This window comes from Betta splendens, chromosome 11 (genome assembly GCF_900634795.4).
Source record: "Betta splendens chromosome 11, fBetSpl5.4, whole genome shotgun sequence".
Lineage (NCBI taxonomy): Eukaryota > Metazoa > Chordata > Actinopteri > Anabantiformes > Osphronemidae > Betta > Betta splendens.
Window position 1 is genome coordinate 15,618,918 of NC_040891.2, and position 14,324 is coordinate 15,633,241.

Below are 14,324 nucleotides of genomic sequence, written 5' to 3' on the forward strand. Positions count from 1 at the left end.
GACCGAAACAACCAGAGTCTGAACGTCACAGGGAACCAGCTCTGTCTCGTACTGAGCTGTTTAGTGCTTCTGTGATTAACGTGAGATGTCCTGATGTAAACCTGTGGATCAGTGAGCGAAGCCGACAGAGGCCAGAGCACTGAGGCCCCTCAGGCTGCTGGACACAGGTTGGTCTTATCTGCCCACAACAAACCTTAAAGCTGCGAGAAGCTGAGGTGACATCTATTAGTGGAGACGGCTCTCAGGCAAAATGCTTCCCTGCAGGTCGAAAAGTCAAAATGGAAATCTGAGGCGACTCCTGAGACAGCGAGGGTCACGACCACCAACCAGAGGACGTGGCCTCCGTTTTATAATGAGCCCGTTCTGCTCCTTGACGTCCTCCTGCATATTCATACCTACGAGCAGGTGGATAAAGGCTGCGTCTCATGTCAAGCTCCAAGTCTGCCAGGGTCATAGGGCAAACAAAGCCTCCAAGACTTCACGTGTCCATGTTAAAGGCTGCACCAAACATCACGGTTTCCCCAAAACAAGCACAGGAGAGTCAACGAGGCGGCCGAGGCAGCGGGAAAGGAGTTTTTTCCTCATACTTTACTCTCCATCAGAGTTGCTTTAAACCCACATGGTGAATCCTGTGACATAACAAGAAGCATGACGAGCCAAATCTCCAGCTAATCGCAGCTTCACCTCATGAAAGCGCAGGAACCTGGTTAAGATGCAGCTGCAGATTCAGCGGGTGACACTTCTAATCCCGTGTCTGTGGCCACTGCGGTAACATGACATGTGTAACCCGAGGTGCTGGCTTCGACCTCTCATGAGCATCATTAACGCTGCAGTGCACGACTGAACAAAGACCAACAAACGCGATGATGAAACAGATTCTGGTGCCGGATGGGTGAAGTGGAGACGTGGCAGGCAGGCACCAACACGTTCAATAACAGCAAATAACCAAGATCCAAACTGCACCAATGAAGCAGAATAGATCTCAGTCTCCTAATATAACACACAGCTGAAGAGGAAAGGTTACAAATAGCTAATAAATCAACTCTGTAGCACAGTGTGCAGAAAACAATGTGCTGCAAATGCTACGAATCTGAAGCTGCTTCACCTTAAAGGCTCACAAGTATAGACATCTGCATGGAGGAGAAATTAATCTGCTTTGATTATTGATAAAGACAGCTGCATCTACAAGCAGCAACAAACCTAATGCACCATCATCTTAATAAATGTCCATGAAACACAGCTCAGTTCTCAGTTCTGAGAGAGAAGCTCAGAACCAAGAACCGAGCGTTTGGTCCAGTTCTCTGAACCCTCAGCAAATATCTTTATAACAGTCATGTCTCAAGAAAAACAGAGCAGCTTCAGCCTGAAGCATCACAGGATCTGCAAAGCCACGCAGCGTGAGAGCACCAAGCTCTGAGGTCTGAACTCGGCTTCACCAGCCAAACTAGACGATCCTGGATTTACTCTGAGCTCAGCTGTTCTGTCCTCGTCTCAGCCTGTAAATCAGCCTGGATCATTTTGTGACTGTGAGTCACACTCCCCCACTTTGTTCCAGAACAACAAACATTTTCTCATTTTCCATCAGTGCAGACAAACACAAAGCTGTGAGGTGTCAGCTCTGTTGGGTGCAGCTGAACAGAGCCTGGGTTTCGCCTGAGCACAGTCCATTCTCTATGACGCTTCAACTTCAGCGGTTTCCTCCTGTGGATGCAGTGAATCGCTGCTAACGCTGCTACTGTCACCACAAAGACTGACAACAACCTCTAGGGCTGGTGAATATTACACTCAATCATTTGCTCTAAATATATGCTGACGCGGCTTTGTGACAGTTCAAAATTCGAACCATGTGAGATAATTTTGGAGCCTGATAATGATGTGTTGAGCTGCAGGTGACAAAAGCAACAACACGCGCGTCTACAATGACAATGTGTTCACAGGTACGTTGTCACCCTCTGGGCCATGATTCACACAAGGGTGTGTGAAGAAGGAACCACGGGAAAGAGAAAGTGAGACAGGTAGACAGGAAGCATGGACAGACAGGAAGAGGAAGGAACCACAAGAAAGAGGGAGCAAGACAGGCAGACAGGAAGCGTCAGAGACCAGACAGGAAGAGGAAGGACCACGGAAAGAGAAAATGAGACAGGTAGAACGAAGCATGAGAGACAGACAGGAATAGGAAGGAACCACAGGAAAGAGAAAGTGAGACAGGTAAGACAGGGAAGCACAAGGGACAGAAAGAAGAGGAAGGAACCACAGGAAAGAGAAAGTAAGACAGGTAGACAGGAAGCAGAAAAGACAGATAGGAAGAGGAAGGAAACACAGGAAAGAGAAAGTAAGACAGTAGACAGGAAGCGGGAGAGACGACAGGAAGAGGAAGGAACCATGGGAAAGAGAAAGTGAGACAGGCAAACAGGAAGCATGAGAGACAGACACGAAGAGGAAGGAACCACAGGAAAGAGAAAGTGAGACAGGTAGACAGGAAGCATGAGGGACAGACAGGAAGAGGAAGGAACCACAGGAAAGAGAAAGTGAGACAGGTAGACAGGAAGCAGGAGAGACAGACAAGAAGAGGAAGGAAACACAGGAAAGAGGGAGCAGACAGGCAGACAGGAAGCGTAAGAGACAGACAGGAAGAGGAAGGAACCACAGGAAAAGAGAAAGTGAGACAGGTAGACAGGAAGCATGAGAGACAGACAGGAAATAGGAAGGAACCACAGGAAAGAGAAAGTGGAGACAGGTAGACAGGAAGCATGAGGGACAGAAAGGAAGAGGAAGGAACCACAGGAAAGAGAAAGTAAGACAGGCAGACAGGAAGAGGAAGAGACAGACAGGAAGACAGACATCGTCACCTGCCTAACGCTGCATCTGTGTGTGAAGCTTGACATCTGCTGGGTTTTCATCATTCACATTGGCCCAATCATCCACAAACCCAAGTACTGTGTGCTTTTGCAGCAGCATTATAGCTCCACGTCCTCACAAACGCAGCAGAGCTCCACAACTGAGAAAGAAACGAACCGTCAAAGGTCAGAAAGCCAAAAAACCAAAGATCAATCATTGCAAAGGTCAACAAGCTTCACATTTCTTCACTGTGGTGTGTGAGGAGAAACGTCTCAGGTGTGAAACGCCACATATTTACTGCCCTAGTTGTCGACATTTAGCATTTCCTGCTCCACGTACAGAGACGGTGACATATTTACCACCAGTACAAGTGCATTGTGCTGATGGACACAGACCCAGAACCAGCAGAGCTGCAGCGTGTGTCCTGACAGGTGTCTGGTGAAGGTGAGTCCAGCAGCCGGAACCAGCAAAGTCGAAGCAAGCAGCACAAGACGTCTGATCCCGAAACAGGAGGAGAAAGGACGACTCAGCAAAGCGCAGCCGCGTAATTACGGCTTAGAAAAGTACCGTTCGTCGGCCACATAGTTGTGGGGACGCCAGAAAAACGGTGTGGCCAACTTTCATGCTCAATTCTGTCCTCTTTACACACAAACAAGGTCTGAGCTGTGCTTTTACTACGGCTGCATAAACTATTGAAATAGCTTAACAACACAACTGCCAGTATCCAGCACCTGCTCCAAAGCCCAGCCTCTGGAGGTTCTGACCCGGTCGGCCGGGGTTTCCAATCTGCAGAGCAGCATCAGGTGGAGGGCAGCACAGACACACAAACACGTGAGCATCTCAATGCTGGTTTCTGTGATTGACAGGCAGCGGCTCTGTCACAGTGAACGAACATGACGGAGCCTGAAGGAAGACATAAAAAGTGATATTATGCTTTAATGGAAGTGTACAAATCATGCGTACGGTATTTGACCTCAGGCGAAGCTCCACTTCTCCACCTCTGTCAGGAAATTCACTTCATCCTGCAAAGCTGCAGGAATGTGGGAGCGCTGAAGCAGCAGACGTGAAGTAAACCTTAATGTGTTCACTCAGCTGCAACACTGGTTTCATGCGGATTCAACCAGAGAAGACAGTGTATCATGACGGAAGACACGGCTCCGTGTGTTTTATGTACAGTATCTAATATATGTATGTATAAAACAAGCAGGTCGAGACCCGTCTGCTCGACGAGCTGCTGCCAAAAACCGAGGAGGAGGAAGAAGCCGCTTCAGCAACAAGCTCAGATTCTGCCCAAAAAGGTCCACACCAAACTTTAGCATCACTTCTGAGAATGATCATCACAACCACCAGCAGAGTCACAGTAAACGGCGCCATGGCAACCAGCCGGAGTCACACTTTATGCGTCCTCGTACCTGAGTGTGTGTGTGTGTGTGTGTGTGTGTGTGTGTGTGTGTGTGTGTGTGTGTGTGTGTGAGCATACACAGGTTGGCAGCTCGGAGGAGAGTCAGTGGGAGAGTGCTCTAAAAATACACGGACCGACGCCTGCCTGGATGACATCGGGAATGTTTTTGGACGTTCAGGTGAGGAGCTGTTCTCTGAAACCCATCATCAGCAGCAGCAGCTGAAACGTCACTGCTTATTAGACTGAGCTGACGAGCTAATGCATACGGAATATAAAACAGTGACATCATTTGACCCTGGAGCCACATTCAAAACAGGACAGACAGGTGGACAGAAAGACAGTTAGGACAGACAGGACACAGGAGGCCAGACAGCAGGACAGAGAGGTGGACAGACAGGAGGACAAGAGGACAGACAGGTGGACAGAAGGAGAGACAGACAGGTGGACAAGAGGACAGACAGACAGGTGGAAAGAGGACAGACAGGTGGACAAGAGGACAGACAGCAGGACAGAAGGAGAGACAGACAGGTGGACAAGAGGACAGACGGGTGGTCAGAAGGACAGACAGGACACAGGAGGACAGACAGGTGGACATAAGGAGAGACAGACAGATGGACAAGAGGACAGACAGACAGACAAGAGGACAGACAGGTGGACAAGAGGACAGACAGGTGGACAGACAGGAGAGTGTGTGACCCCCTCAGTGCTCTGACAGCAAAGAGTGACAGTAAATGAGTTCTAGTCCATCACCGCTGGGTGATGGATGTGCAGAACAGACTGCGAGAGTCTCAGCAGGTGGTTGGAACAGAAACTAAAGCAGCTTCACTTGTTAAATTAAATTACCTGATGCAGTCCTTGTTCATTTGTTATGATTTTGAGTTTATAAACCGCTGTAGCGTGCGTCGGACACGTATACTGTGAAGCCTGTCCACCTGGACAGCTGTGAAGGTGCTGCTTGGAACCCGGTTCAGGATCCAGGTGAAACCAGCAGAACTGACAGGCAAGCTGCTGAGGCTCTGATCAGCAGCAAAGAGCAGCCTGTGAGGCCGGAGCTGTGGTATCAGCAAGTGTGGGCACGGAGCAGACTGTCAGCCACGCGGCGGGGCGGAGCGGAGCTGTGGACTGACGTCTGAGAACCGCCAGGTTCTGGGCGAGCCAGAGGCACTGAGAAGAAGCAAATTAGAACCACGGAGCTGCTGTTACAGGGTGATTTCACACAAACTCCGTTTTGGACTGTTTTTTAATAAGGTGGACAGAAGCTCATGTCATTCCTCCCACAAGCTCAAGCTCAACTCCCTCTCTCCCTTCATTTTACCTGAACAGCGCAGGTCCAGGCAACTCTTAACCCCTCCACCGATGCGTTCAGATTACCCTCTGAAACGGCTCTGCTTAGAATGACTGATTTGTTTTTCTTAAATCATATATAAATCCTGATTGTTCCCGTTGGAGCTTCACCTCAATTATACTGGGGTCAGATAAAGACAAAGCGGCGTCCGTGAGAGAGGAGGGAAAGCTCCACTCAGCGTCGGGTCAGCGAGCGGGATAAGGAGGACGGATAAAGAAGTTTGGAGAGTTCGCTGAAGCATCCCCTGCTCCAAAACCCCCCTCTGATGTGGCTCAGTCAAGCTAATCAAACCTACTGGTACGGGTCGAGGGGTTACAGACGGGTCTTTGTGCTACACTCTTTTTTCTGAAAAGTAACAAAATAGCCTCAAGAAAAACGTTTCATCTGTAAATTGGCACATTTCATGAAGTGACGAGACAAACACAGGCTGCTGCCAAAAGGACGATCCAGACCAAGAAAGATGCTAACAAGAACATGACGGCAAATAATCCATATTCTTTCTGCTGCATATACTTTAGAAAGCTCTTATTATCTGCCTGAACACCCCTAAAAACTACTGGAGTCATCAGAGCAAAGACGGAGGCTGATTTCACAAAGAGTCTTTATCTTTCGCTGAAATGGCTCCAAAGGTCTTTTTCTTTGCAGCTGTGACGGGTCACTCACCGCCAGCCGTCATTAAAGCTCATTTTGTTTAATATAAAAGAACAAATGGATAATGTGGGACGAGGAGCTGGTGAGGCGTGAGAGAGAGACACGAATCAAAGCCTCTCAGTGAAAAGCACATTGTCCATTTCGTCGTCCAGTCGCACCAAGGATCCGACAAAAGGATGATTCATGCGAAAGGAAAGAAAAACCAATGACCTAGAAAGAATTAACACTGTAACACATGCTTACAAAATATTTGAGAGAGAAAATGACTGAAATGAGGACGGTTCCATCAGAAGAGGACCGAAGCCCGCGTGCGTGAGTGAAAGTCGTGCAGACCTCGACCTCCAAAAAACCAAACAGCTCACTCTCCATGCCCGGCCCCAAACGCCCTCATCTGAACTGATTCAAAGCCCACGCATCATCAAAGACATAAACATGCCCGACCCAAGCCACAGGGCCACAGGCCTTAAAGGGGGCTGCATAATAAAATGTTAATATGAGCGCGGTGGGTTTAGGAGGGAGGGAGGGCTTCACAACACTTCAAATGAAAGTGAGGTGCAGAGAATAGCAGCGAGAGCTGGAAGACGCCCACGCTGCGATTCTGGCATCGCTGCCAGTTCTTCGGAGCGCGAACGTCAAGTCTGCAACAGCTGATTCATTGATGCTGCTTCCTCTGTGGAGAGAATTAAGCACAACATCAAGTGCTGCACGTGGAGGTCACTGATCAGCAGTTAGTGGAGCTCAGTGACGATCTGCAGATCTACTGGACAGAGACTCAAACAAACACATGCTGGTTGCTGCTTGAATTGTGACATCGTTTCTTTTGAGCCATGGATTGTTTCTGGTGACGTGATGCCGTGGACCGGCTCCAGGTGACGCCGGCTGACGCTGCTGGTGTTGGACTCACGTGTGTGTCTGCTGGCTGGTCATGGGGTCGCTGGCTCCTCCCCCTACATGGCGTAAACGGTCACCGTGTACTCGGTGGCCGGGGTCAGCCCTCCAGCTCCACCTCCTTCACCGAGTCAGAAGACCTTCACCTGGAAGGGGGCGCACACGCACACACACACACCCACACACGCACCACAGGCGTGCACGCACGCACGCACACACACACACACACACACACACACACACACACACAACACACACACGCACACAGGCGTCGCACACACACACGCACGCAGCAACAGGACGTGCAAGGACGCACACACACACACGCACACACACGCACGCACACAGGTGCACGCACACACACACCGACGCACACAGGCGTGCACACACACACACACACACCACACACACACACACACACACACACACACACAACACACACAACGGCGCCTTTAGGTGCCTGCATCCACCTCAGCCGTGTCCTGCTTACATAAGGCTCTGACTGTCCTGCTCCTCCACCTACAGCAGGTGACACCATCAGGCTCCACCAAGCCAGAACACTCACTCTGCCCACTACCCCTCAGTCACCATCGGAGACAACATCATTGTAAAAACCAGACTTATCCATTGCTCGTCCTATAAATAAAAGCTTTTATTGGGCGTGAAGAGAAATAAGCTGTACCGCCAGAATAGAGCCGTGGATCATTGATGCAACATTTCAGACACGAGGCAGAACAGCCTGCCAACACTGCCCGAGTCCCTCCACCTGACTCTGGATTTAAAATAAAGCAGCAGCTCTACCACCAAGCCTCCAAACAGGAAGGTTTCAAATTGATTTGAATAAATCAGAAATAGATATGAATAAACCGCAAACACGAGACTAAGAAAGCTGGATGAAGTATCTTTCCAGCAGACGGATATCAGAGGTGAGTTTAGCGCTGAGAACAGAACCTGAAGCGTCTGTGCTTCCTGTGTGTGAGCCACACAGCAGAGGAAGCTGGCCGGTACCGGTTCATTTGGACCTCTTCACCTGTGCAGGTACGAAATGGCTCCCGCCTCCATCCTTTCAGTTATGGAGGGAATGGCATGAAAGCGCACCTTACTTTGAAGCTACCAATTCACCGACATCTGCAGGCGCTTAATTGTGCCGACACTGAGCTGAGACAGAAACCGTCAGAGCCGGGTCTTGAGTCCAGCTGTGAGCTCTACCGGGCCGCCATCATCTTGTGGCCTCCTCCCTGGTGCTGCTGTGAAGCCGGTGCCCTCCCTCACTCCTTTCATCTGCGGGGTCTCCCTCCGTCAGGGGCGCGTAAAGGATCATGTACAGAAGCCCCGCGGCCGTCTTCCAGCGGACCCTCATGGTGCTGTGAGTGATATCGAACAGCTCCAGGTGTTGACCATGGGCAGAGCCACTGTGGAGCACAACACAAAGGCTTACTCAAAAGACAAACGAATCCCCACCAGTGAATTCATCCACGACGACACAAAGCAGCTAAATGGCAGCCAAAGGTCTAGAATAATAACGTTTTATTAAATTAGCAGGAAGAGCAGCAAATAGATCTCTGCAGTTTGTTAGATCTGACTTTTAAATTAAACTTAGATCATGTTTTTTCACTGTTTACTGACTAATTTTTCACAGCTGTAGTTAGTCTGTCTGCTCTACATCCATCCAACGCAAATCTAAAATTTCAGTCTCAATATTCCTGTGCCATGTTCAGTTCAGCGATACACGTCCATCATCACGAGGCCGGAGCCTCCTGTGTCGGAGCAGCATCCAGCCTCATAATGCACACGTGTATTCAGCTGTGGGTTGTAGCACGACACGTATTGCTGGCAGATCCGTGTCCCATAAAACAGGCTAGGGCCCTCGACTGACTCCCTGCACCGGCTGGGGGAGCTCCCACGGGACGTACGTGTCGTGGCGCTTCCTTCAGGGCTTCACTGCGAGCTGCGTAGATGGCGAAAACAGCACTTGATACTCAGTTCAGAGAGGTGATGGGTAGTTGAGCTCACACTGTTCTCCGTCCCTGGACCACCTGGAGACACAGCAACACACTGGAATGACGCAGCCCTTCAGCCCAGTCACCTCCTGTACATCTGACCTGACAACGTGCCACAACACTCTGAGCGGCTTCGCTTCATGGGCCGCTGGATATTAGGTTAATGCGTCACACAGGCTTCAGGCTTCTCACCCAGGAGATTCAAACTGTGCAACTAGATCAGTTAGCTTTGATGAAACCTGTCTTTTTCTTGTGGGAAAACAGAGACGTTCAGCTGCAAGTTGTAATAAGATCAAAGCAAAATAAGCGGTCATAAACATAAACTTGGAAAATTACAGCAGTGAGCGTTAAAAATAAGCAGAACGCCTCAGGTTCCGATCCACCTGCTGCTCCCAGACTCCAGTTGATGTTCTGAGTGGTAGTTTACTTTCAAAGGAAAGTTAATGTATAGACACTATCCAATAATAATATGTCTCCCTTTGTAGTCAGATTAGAACCTACTGCCCTTATTAACCTGGAAGGATTAAGACAAGAGATGAGGCCTTGATTTAACACGTGTTGAATAAAGCAAACATTTGGAATGTTAGTCTCCCCCACACAGACATAATTCAAAGCACTGAAGAACCTTCTCATCCGGCTGCCCTCCGCTGGCAGGGTAGGACAACGAGCTGGGTACTTCTCCACCTGACCCGGCGCGTGGGTCCATCCACTTGACCCGGAAGCTGGCGCCGTGATGTCGGAGGTCACCAGATCACAGGAGGAGCACCGAAGTGGGCGGGGGGGCCGGTTCTCCTGAGCCAGACAAGACAGGTTGCTTTCAGCGTCTGCACCAGCGTCTGCGTTAGTGGCTGTGTCTGAGGCTACATCTGCACGTGCCTGCATCTGCATCAGCGTCATGGGCTGCATCTGCATTAGAGGCTGCATCTGCATCTGCATCAGTGCGGTCTACACAGTGCTGATCTGCATCAGCATCAGCATAGCGGCTGTGTCTGAGGCTACATCTGCATCAGTGCCTGCATCTGATCAGGTCAGTGGCTGATCTGCATTAGAGGCGTCATCTGCATCTGCATCAGCAGCTGCGTCTGCATTTGCATCAGCATCAGCGGCTGTGTCGAGGGACATCTGTATCAGTGCCTGCATCTGCATCAGCGTCAGTGGCTGCATCTGCATTATAGGGCTGCATCGCTCTGCATCAGTGGGCTGCGGCTGTGTCTACGGTGGTGGCTGCATCTGCACAGCAGCTGCGTCTGCATTTGCATCAGCGTCAGCGGCTCTGGTCTACGGCAGTCGCTGCATCTATCTGCATCAGCATCAGCGGATTTGGCAGAGGGCTGCATCATCAGTCATCGGCCTCCTCACCTTGATACTGCTTGTCGAGCTGCTCCACACGGTCGCACACGGTCTTGGTGAGACCCTCCACGATCTCGCTCATCACAGCAGTCGGCCACGTTGTAGACGTGTGTCTCAGCGGGGCGCGGGGAGGCGATGGCCTTCAGCTCGTCTCGTCAGCGTTTTTACGCCTACAGATGGTGACAGAGGTCAGACCAACCACGTGAGGTCGATACATTTGAACACGTCTGCGTCCATGCTGCTTTTACCGATGGCAAACAGCTCTATCCCAGCTTCCCTCAGCCTCTGAGCCGGGGGAATCACGTCATCCTGGGACTTCCCATCAGTGATGAGGATTCAATCTTGGGAACGCCTGATCTGGATCCAGACTCGCTTAAGCCGTTTCCATGATGAAGGTCAGAGCCAGACCTGAACACAAGAGCATAATAATAAGAAGAGAAGAACCAGCCCCACTTTCCTGCTTGGTTCTGTGATGTGAGCACTTCATAAACCTTAAACGCGGTTGCTATGAGCCTGAGGAGGACGACTGGTTCTGGTCCGCCTTCGAGAGTGTTGACGAGGGAGGGTCGGGTCGGTCACCTGTAGGTGTTTGCCTCCTTTATAAGGCAGGTTCTTCACAGCATCGATCACAGCCTTTTTGTGGTGTGGGTTGAGGTGCCAATCGATTTCTGGGGTCCTCCGCTGTTATGAGCCAAGCCTGCTACACAAAACACATTTGGGTTAACGCCTTGGGCCACGACACGCTGGGATGAGCGGCGCCGACTGCTCACCGACTTCGGTCTTATCAAACTCCACGCTGAAGGCCCGACCAGGTTCTCCAGAAACGTCCTGACCAGCCGGAAGTGATGCGGCCGATACTCCAGGAGCCATCCACCAGGATCACGAGTCTGCGATGGCGTGGAGTCTTACACATGAACCATCTTAGTGCAGAGGGAACCCCGCATGTATTGGACATGTACGTGTAGACATCAACCTACAAACAGCGGAGGCTTGATGTGCAGCTTCTGTCTCTACTATTACACCAGCGAGTCGTCGCTCTGATTCAGATCAACCCCGGAGGAAACAGCTCTGCTCTTTACGGGACAGGTTCTAATGAGGCACCAGTAGCTCGGTTACACAGAGCCCAAGGCTGATCAGATTATTGACCAGCAGGATCCTTGCGGAGCCATCTGGTTTCTACCTCCACCCCACCAAAAACCGGTTAGAGTGGACGGATCTGGACGTGGTTCAAAGTGCAAACGCATGCGCTAACATGTGTTAGCATATAAATGTGAAAGCTCTGGTCAAGCTGCAAGGAGGCGACTTCACATTTATCATTTGGACCATGATCCAGACAGAACCCAACCAAGACGTATGAAGAGTCCTAACAGCTGTGTCTCAACGTGATGGAGGCCCTGACCAGAACGGGCTCTTTGAGCATACCATGGTTTGCATGGTTTGGCTGTGGCTGAGCCACCGGCCCCTGGGTGTGGTTCAGTTCGCTGTGTTGCTGGCATCTCACTGTTTATCTTCCAGATGGATGAGAGCATGCCTCTGTCAGGTCGCAGCATGTTGGACCACTCGGGGGAGGAGTGTGTGGAGGGTGGCAGGCGTTTCATTCATCGCTGACAGAACCAAGTGTATACTGCTTACCAGTCTCTACAGTTGTGGAATTCGAGCCTCCTTGGTCGACCGAAGGAGACCGGTGCGTTGGCTTGATTAATGTGTGTTGTGATATCAGAGAGCTGCTCTACACGACAGGTGGAAGAGGTAGATCCTGTTCAAAAAGACAACTCTCTATTAAAAGCTTCAGGACAGCTCTCGCTTGTTAAGAAGTTCTTCTAATTAGTGAATTGAGCACAGTTTTGAAGTTAGATCATGAGACGAAGGATCAATCCTACCACAACCGTTCTCAAGGGACTCCAGTCCAAAAACCTAAAAGATGAAGAAAAATTTATTCGATGCAGGATCATTTGAACCCGAGCAAACACAAACCCTGCAGAACTAAACTGGTTGGGATGAGAAATGAAAGTCAGTGAAACCGAAGGACCAAGCACTGAATTAGAGCAGAGGCGAGCTTCATTTAATAGCACGTCTGGGAAAAAACGAACACCTGGACAGAGTGAGACAGGGAGCAGCTGTCACATAATCATAGTAGAGGATCAGGTGAGCGAGCTTCTATGATTCATGTTGGTTGTATCTCAGACTTTAAAGTTGGACCTCTTCTGCAGGTCTTGTCTGTTGCATGGAACGATTTGACCGAAACACCAGAGTCTGAACGTCACAGGGAACCCGCTCTGTCTCGTACTGAGCTGTTAGTGCTTCTGTGTAACGTGAGATGTCCTGATGTAAACCTGTGGATCAGTGAGCGAGCCGACAGAGGCCAGAGCACTGAGGCCCTCAGGCTGCTGGACACAGGTTGGTCTTATCTGCCCACAACCAAACCAAAGCTGCGAGAAGCTGAGGTGACATCTATAGTGGGAGACGGCTCTCAGGCAAAATGCTTCCCTGCAGGTCGAAAAGTCAAAATGGAATCTGAGGCGACCCGAGACCAGCGAGGGTCACGACCACCACCGAGGACGTGGCCTCCGTTTTATAAGAGCCGTTCTGTCCTTGACGTCCTCCTGCATATTCATACCTACGAGCAGGTGGATAAAGGCCTGCGTCTATGTCAAGCTCAAGTCTGCCAGGGTCATAGGCAAACAAAGCCTCCAAGAATTCACGTGTCCATGGTAAAGGCTGCACCAAACATCACGGTTTCCCCAAAACAAGCACAGGAGAGTCAACGAGGCGGCCGAGGCAGCGGGAAGAAAGGAGTTTTTCCTCATAATTTACCTCTCATCAGAGTTGCTTTAAACCCACATGGTGAATCCTGTGACATAACAAGAAGCATGACGAGCCAAATCTCCGCTAATGCCAGCTTCACCTCATGAAAGCGCAGGAACCTGGTTAAGATGCAGCTGCAGATTCAGCGGGTGACAACTTCTATCCCGTGTCTGTGGCACTGCGGTAACATGCATGTGTAACCCGAGGTGCTGGCTTCGACCTCTCCTGAGATCATTAACGCTGCAGTGCACGACTGAACAAAGACCAACAAACGCTGATGATGAAACAGATTCTGGTGCCGGATGGGTGAAGTGGAGACGTGGCGGCGCACCAACACGTTCAATAACAGCAAATAACCAAGATCAAACTGCACCAATGAAGCAGAATAGATCTCAGTCTCCTAATATAACAAACAGCTGAAGAGGAAAGGTTACAATAGCTAATAAATCAACTCTGTAGCACAGTGTGCAGAAAACAATGTGCTGCAATGCTACGATATTGAAGCTGGCACCTTAAAGGCTCACAAGTTAGACATCTGCATGGAGGAGAAATTAATCTGCTTTGATTATTGATAAAGACAGCTGCATCTACAAGCAGCAACAAACCTAATGCACCATCATTCATAAATGTCCATGAAACACAGCTCAGTCTCAGTTCTGAGAGGAAGCTCAGAACCAAGAACGAGCGTTTGGTCAGTTCTCTGACCCTCAGCAAATATCTTTATAACAGTAGTCTCAAGAAAAACAGAGCAGCTTCAGCCTGAAGCATCACAGGATCTGCAAAGCAACGCAGCGTGAGAGCCACCAAGCTCTGAGGTCTGAACTCGGCTCACCAGCCAAACTAGACGATCCTGGATTTACTCTGAGCTCAGCTGTTCTGTCCTCGTTCAGCCTGTAAAATCAGCTGGATCATTTTGTGACTGTGAGTCACACTCCCCCACTTTGTTCCAGAACAACAAACATTTTCTCATTTCCATCAGTGCAGACAAACACAAAGCTGTGAGGTGTCAGCTCTGTTGGGTGCAGCTGAACAGAGCCTGGGTTTC